This window comes from Chelmon rostratus, chromosome 5 (assembly GCF_017976325.1).
Source record: "Chelmon rostratus isolate fCheRos1 chromosome 5, fCheRos1.pri, whole genome shotgun sequence".
Classification (NCBI taxonomy): Eukaryota; Metazoa; Chordata; class Actinopteri; order Chaetodontiformes; family Chaetodontidae; genus Chelmon; species Chelmon rostratus.
Window position 1 is genome coordinate 29,221,804 of NC_055662.1, and position 8,045 is coordinate 29,229,848.

Consider the following 8,045-nt stretch of genomic DNA (forward strand, 5'->3'; position numbering starts at 1 on the left):
CGATATTTAGGTGTATCGCAAAAGTGTAATGGAAACACTTTTTTCGCATTTACACGTCTCCGAGGTCAGCGGACTCCCCGTTTCGGGCCGGCCGCATGCAGTCAGATATAACGTCTTGTTATTTTTGTATTGTATGAATTATAATTGTTTAATTATTGTTTTCTGGATCTCAATAAGTAGCAAACAAAAACTCTACAGCTGTTCCAGCTGTCATGCTGGCTGATCTGTTAAAGACAATCTGACAGCTGTGATCTCGTCCTGTGTCACTTTGTAAAATCTAATCATTCCGTTTTCATTAACAGTGAGATGAACTTTAAAGACACACGTGCGCACAGATGTACAGCACGGTGTGTAGCAAACCCACTTTGTGTTTTGTGCTTGTTGTTTCTCGTTTTGTCCACCAGAGGGCAGCTTGCACTGTTTATAAATTCATTTGAGAGAAACAAATTGTATTTTGACGATTCCTTTCTAAATATATTTCATGATTAGAGTTTTGCTAAAAAATGTAATTTCATCTATATGTATGTGTGTATTTTGCTCATTTAAGAGCTAAAAGGGTTCATCTTAAGAGTGCAAGATTTTATTTTGAAGGCGCTATGTCGTACTTCCGGTTTAATAGTGTCGCCGGGAAAATTCAGCCATGAACAAGGTATGAACGATTTGACGATAAAATTATAAAGTTGGCTGTAAAGTAAACAAGGGTAAACACACGTGAAGCAGCAAAACAGAAACGTGACGGAAACAACGTATATTTTAGCAACCCCCCGAAGAGGCACAAGGTTGGTGTGTGATTGTAATTATATTTTTTGACAATGTGTATGTGTAGGAAATTTACGCTAGCTTGTTGCTCATATGTTTAGCGATCTTACGTTATGTTGCTGAGTATTCAGTTATGCTTGCACTGTGATTGTTTACCAGTTATTATATAGGAAATGGTATTAGAGATGTGATTTGTTGTTTTCTTTGTTTTCTTACAAGTTCTCACGTTGGTTTATTGTGGAATTTGAAGAAAGAATAAACACTAAAAACCATCAGTCGAGTCTCTTACCATCTTTCGGAGGGTATGCTACAGTGAGAACTTCACCCAGCGAGGGACCAGTGACAACTTGTATGTAACATCAGCTGTCTGTGAGCTATACAATCGTCAAGACACAGCGCTGCAGCATCGTCATGGGACGGTAAAGAAGACAACTACAGTCAAAATGGATGCCTTAAAGGAACGGATAAATAAACTAAAGGCAGAAATTGAGGAAAATAGAGGATTATTAAATCAAGGAGATGAAGAAGGCTTGTTGTCAAGGCAGGAATTAAAGGCGCTAACTGAGACTAAAAGAAAACAATTAGTTGAGCTGGAACATGAAATGGAGGACACTGAGGAATTAAAGACATTACGTCATTCATCACGCAAAAGTGTACCTACAGAGAAATTCCTTGCCTACCAAAACGAAGAACAGAGTAAAAAGAGAAAGAGGCTGCTTAGTCTTTATGAACAATGGAAACTTCAAATCAGATCAACCAAAGAAAGTTTAAAGAAAACCACGTCAGATATGGAACTGGCTAAAATGGCAGACAACATTGAAAATGGAAAGGATAACATAATGAGAGTTTACCACGAAATAAGACAAGACACAACACCATCTACGGATCTAAGACGCAAAATAGATGCTTGTGATGCTGTCACCAGAGACATTATGAAAATAATAAATGAACGCTTATCTGGAATAGATGATGACTATGATGCAGAGCGTGAAAGGCAGAAACTCCGTGAGCTACAGGCTCATGACTATGCCCATTCCATATATGGCACTGCTTCTCAGTCAACTAGCAGTCATTCTTCTGAATCAGTCATGGCTGCAAAAAGAGCTGAAGCAGCCGCAGAGCTTGCTGCAAAGGAGACTCAATGTAAACTAATGGAGGAAGAAAGAAAGCAGAAAGAAAAAATAAGGATGATGGAGTTTGAGTTAGAACGTTTACAAGCAGAAAGAGACATACAGGTGGCACGTGTCAGACTAGAGAGCTACGACAGAAAAATTAATCAGGAAGTCGACAGTCAGCCCTTACAGCGACTATACAGTCAACACATCAGACAAGACCCTGTTATTCCGTCTGTGCATGACCAAAGCCCTTTCATTGCCCCACCAAATCCTTCCAATGACATCTCCTCTCTAGCCCAAGCATAACCATTAACAGACTCCCCATGCCAATGCCCACTGTGTTTAGTGGCGACCCTATCCACTACATTGAATGGAGAGCTTCATTCATGTCATTGATAGACAGGAAAGGTATTTCGCCAGCTGACAAACTTTATTATCTAAAGAAATATGTCAGCGGCCCTGCCCACAAATGTATTGAAGGCACCTTTTACCGAGACGATGATGAAGCATACAAAGATGCATGGAATAAGCTCAACCAGCGCTTCGGGCAGCCATTCGTCATCCAAAGGGCCTTCCGAGACAAGCTGTCAAAATGGCCAAAGGTGCAAAACAAAGACGCTGAAGGATTAAGGGCTTTCTCTGATTTCCTAAATGCCTGTCTCCAAGCCATGCCTCACGTAAAAGGTTTGGAAATCTTGAATGATTGTGAAGAGAACCAAAAGCTGACACAGAAAGTCCCAGATTGGCTAGCAGCACGCTGGAACCACCAGGTCTCAATAGCCCTCATGGAAGGTGAAGACTTTCCCACTTTCGAAGTTTTTGCCACATTTGTGTCAGTTGAAGCGGAGATAGCATGTAACCCAATCACGTCCCTGCATGCTCTGCACTCATCTAACTCATCCCATGTCAAAAGAAGCACAAGTGAAACTAAGGGAAACAGAGTAAGTGTCTTCAGCACTCAAACAAACGCAAATACTGAAAATTCGAGGTCAAATGCTGGAAAAGAAAGGCCTCCCTGCATGTGGTGCAAAGACGACAAGCATCAACTACCCAAGTGTACAAGTTTCAAGGAAAATTCCCTCAATGAACGACGAGAGTTCATAAAAGACAATAAGCTGTGTTATGGATGTGTCAAACCTGGTCACAGTGCCAAAGAATGTCGTCACCGTCACACTTGTGAGCTGTGTAAAGGAAGGCATCCGACCTGTCTACATGATGAAAACTACAAAAGATATGAGGAAAAGGACAGACCTGTAGTCATGGACAGAAAGAAATCTACAGCTAATGTGATTGCAGCTTCAAACTGTGCAAATGAAATCGTGACTGCTAGCCCACTCTGTGTCACTAAAGAAGATCAGCCATGCAACACATCCATGATCGTACCTGTGTGGGTCTCCTCTGCTATGCAGCCATCCAAGGAGCAGCTAGTCTATGCACTGCTAGACACCCAAAGTGACAGCATCTTCATTGAGAGAGAAGTAAGTGATGAATTGCAACCAGTCACTTTTCCTGTACAACTGAGGCTTACTACTATGTTGGGAAAGAGCACGATTATGAAAAGTGAGAGAGTAGAGGGACTCCGCGTCAGAGGCTATAGTTCAAGTGTTTACATCGACCTTCCTCCTTCTTACACAAAAGACTGCATTCCCCTGAATCGTGATCACATACCTACCCATCAAACAGCGAAACAATGGCCTCACCTAGCAGCAATCGCAGATCAGATGCCACCTCTCCTCAGCTGTGATGTGGGACTCCTCATCGGGTACAACTGTCCCAGAGCAATAAAACCCAGACAAATGATTGATGGAATGGACAATGAGCCCTACGCCGTCCTCACAGACTTGGGGTGGAGTATTGTGGGCTGCTCCACACCTGGCCTCAATGAAAGTCAATCCAGTCTATGTCACAGAGTTGCACTAAAAGAACTCCCTCCAGTAACGCCAATGGATGTGATAAGTGTACTGGAGTCAGACTTCAAGGACACTAAAGGAGATGACAAAATTGTCTCACAAGAGGATCTCATGTTCTTGAGCAAACTCAAAGATGGAATAAAGAAAAATGCCTTGGGTCACTACGAAATGCCTCTTCCTTTTAAAGAACGGCCATCTTTACCTGACAACAAAAGGCTCGCTGAAATCAGGCCCAACCATTTACAGCGAAAGTTCAGCAAAGATGAGAAATACAAAAGAGATTACACAACGTACATGAAGGAAATCATACAGAGAGGTGACGTAGAAGAGGTGATGGAGCTGAAGGTGAGCGGTGGTATATTCCACATCACGGCATATATCACCCTCAGAAGCCTGACAGACTGCGTGTTGTGTTCGACTGCTCTGCAAAATACTGTGGCACTAGCCTAAACGAACATCTACTCCCAGGGCCAGACATGATTAATAACCTGACAGGCATCCTCATACGGTTCAGACAGCATCCCATTGCTTTTCTATGTGATATAGAGAAAATGTTTCACCAGTTTCACGTCCAAGAGGAAGACCGCAACTACCTCCGGTTCCTCTGGTGGAAAGATGGAGATACCACCACACAACCTCAAGAGTACCGCATGAAAGTACATCTTTTCGGGGCGGTGTCATCGCCTGGTTGTGCGAACTATGGACTCCAATATTTAGCAAAAGAGCACAGCCACTCACACCCAGCAGGTGCCCAGTTTGTTGCAAAAGACTTTTATGTGGACGACGGGGTAACAAGTACCGACACTGTGGAAAAGGCCATTCAGTTGGCAAAGGAAGCAAGGGAGATATGCATTAAAGGGGGTCTCCGTCTCCACAAATTTGTGTCAAATAACCATGCTGTGTTATAGAGTCTTCCCCCATCAGAATGTGCAGCAGAGGCAAAGACAAGGGATTTGACATTCAGCGACACACTGGAGCGAGCTTTAGGAATCCAATGGAGTGTAAAGGAGGACTGCTTCAGATTCAACAGCACCTTAAAGGACCAACCAGCCACACGTAGAGGCATATTATCAACTGTTGCTTCCATATATGATCCTCTCGGTTTTCTCGCACCATATGTCCTCAACGGGAAGAGACTCCTTCAAGAAATGTACAACCAAGGCACTGGCTGGGATGAACCCCTGCCAGAAAGACTCAGACCACGGTGGGAGAGTTGGAAACATGACTTCATCAACTTGCAAAAGGTAAAAATAGCGCGCTGTTACTTACCTGCCAACTTTGGGGAGGTTGTTGAAACTGAGTTACACCACTTCTCAGATGCGAGCACCAGCGGATACGGCCAATGTTCTTATCTGAGAGTCAAGAACAAGAAAGGAGAGATTCACTGCTCACTGGTGATAGGAAAGGCTCGTGTTTCCCCCACGAAAGTGACTACAATACCACGGCTCGAATTAACTGCAGCAGTGATTTCCGTCTCCATCAGCAACATGCTCAGAGAAGAATTAAGAATTGTTGATGTGAAAGAATACTTTTGGACTGATTCAAAGGTGGTGTTAGGCTACATAAATAATGATGCTCGGAGATTTCACACCTTTGTAGCCAACCGAGTCCAGAAAATCCGCCACTCCACTAATCCCCAGCAGTGGTGCTACGTTCCTACGGATGAAAATCCAGCAGATGGAGCATCTCGAGGTAAAACTGTGAATGACCTACTTGCATCCAACTGGTTCACCGGCCCCATGTTCCTCTGGCAAAGGGAGATACCCAGAGTAAATGATGCAGTACCAGACCTCTCCATCAGGGATCCAGAAGTCAAAAGGGCACAAACCCTGCAAACAAAGACCACAGAAATAAAGAGTCTTGTCGACCGTCTGTCCAAGTTCTCATCATGGTCCCAAGCTACCAGAGCTGTAGCTCGTCTGCTTCGGAGAGCAAAAGGGGTGACATCACAGACCCTTTCCACAGTGAGCGAAAGAGAAAGTGCCGAGCATGTCATCATCAGAGATCTGCAAAGACAAACGTATGAAGAGGAAATCAAGCTGTTGAGCAAATGTAATCAACTACAGCGTCACAACAAATTACACCACCTTGATGTTTTTCTCGACGCAGATGGTCTCGTTAAGGTGGGAGGACGACTCTGCCACTCGTCACTCACTGACTCTTTCAAGCATCCAATTGTCATTCCTAAAGAGCACCATGTGACAAAGTTAATAATCGCTCACAACCATGAAAGGACAAAACATCAGGGAAAAGGAATCACAATCAATGAAATCAGAGGCAGCGGATATTGGATTCCAGGAATGAATAGAGCAGTGGCATCATACATCCATCAGTGTGTAACTTGTCGTAAACTCAGAAGAGCTGCAGAGTGTCAAAGAATGAGTGACTTACCTGTTGAACGTGTCGAGCCCTCCCCTCCTTTCACATACTGTGGAATGGACTGCTTTGGCCCTTTCACGACTACACAGGGAAGGAAGCAGCATAAGCGATACGGTCTGCTCTTTACTTGCTTTTGCTCACGAGCCATTCACATCGAGATGTTAGAAGATATGTCCACTGACACCTTCATCAACGCCCTGCGATGCTTTATTGCTCTTCGAGGTGCAGTTCGACAAATTCATTGTGACCAGGGCACTAATTATGTCGGTGCTAAGAATGAATTCAAAACAGCATTGCAAGAGCTTGACACACAGAGACTGAACACATTCCTGTCACAAAAACAGTGTGACTTCATCATGAATGCACCCCATGCCAGTCACACTGGAGGCGTGTGGGAGCGCCAGATTAAGACTGTCAGAAGTGTCCTGAGCTCTACTCTGTCTCTTTCTCAAGGCAGGCTTAGTGATGCTTCATTAAGGACTGTATTGTACGAAGCTATGGCTATAGTCAACAGTCGACCCCTCACTGTTGATAACTTGAACTGCCCTGACAGCCTTGAACCACTCACCCCGAATCACCTGATTAACATGAAGTCCAGTGCAGCACTCCCTCCACCAGGCACATTCCCTAAAGAGGACTTATATGGAGCAAAAAGATGGCGTCGTGTGCAGTTTCTTGCAGACCAGTTCTGGAGCAGGTGGAAACGAGAATACCTGCACAATATCGCCACCAGACAGCGGTGGCACACGCCAAAGAGAAATTTAATGGTAGGTGATATAGTGATGGACAAAGATGAACTGTTACCCAGAAGTGAATGGAGACTCGCAAGAGTCATAGAGACTGTCAGTGGTAAGGATGGACTTGTGAGGAGGGTGAAAATCTCTGTAGGAGATAAGAGTCTGAACAAGAAAGGTGAGCGTCTTGCCAAACCTTCTATTTTAGAACGCCCAGTGCAGAAGTTAGTTCTGCTGTTTGAAGCTTCTTAAACTGTGGCTACATAAAGACAATGACACTCTTACTGAGAAAATTATTCTTTGTTCACATCATTTAATGTGAAGCACTCATAATTTTGGTGGGAGTGTAGCAAACCCACTTTGTGTTTTGTGCTTGTTGTTTCTCGTTTTGTCCACCAGAGGGCAGCTTGCACTGTTTATAAATTCATTTGAGAGAAACAAATTGTATTTTGACGATTCCTTTCTAAATATATTTCATGATTAGAGTTGTGCTAAAAAATGTAATTTCATCTATATGTATGTGTATATTTTGCTCATTTAAGAGCTAAAAGGGTTCATCTTAAGAGTGCAAGATTTTATTTTGAAGGCGCTATGTCGTACTTCCGGTTTAATAGTGTCGCCGGGAAAATTCAGCCATGAACAAGGTATGAACGATTTGACGATAAAATTATAAAGTTGGCTGTAAGGTAAACAAGGGTAAACACACGTGAAGCAGCAAAACAAAAACGTGACGGAAACAACGTATATTTTAGCAACCCCCCGAAGAGGCACAAGGTTGGTGTGTGATTGTAATTATATTTTTTGACAATGTGTATGTGTAGGAAATTTACGCTAGCTTGTTGCTCATATGTTTAGCGATCTTACGATATGTTGCTGAGTATTCAGTTATGCTTGCACTGTGATTGTTTACCAGTTATTATATAGGAAATGGTATTAGAGATGTGATTTGTTGTTTTCTTTGTTTTCTTACAAGTTCTCACGTTGGTTTATTGTGGAATTTGAAGAAAGAATAAACACTAAAAACCATCAGTCGAGTCTCTTACCATCTTTCGGAGGGTATGCTACACGGTGTTTGCCATTGTGATGAGTGTGTGCACCTCAGCTATGTGGGAGACATTAACTTTAATATTTACACATTGCTGATAGAA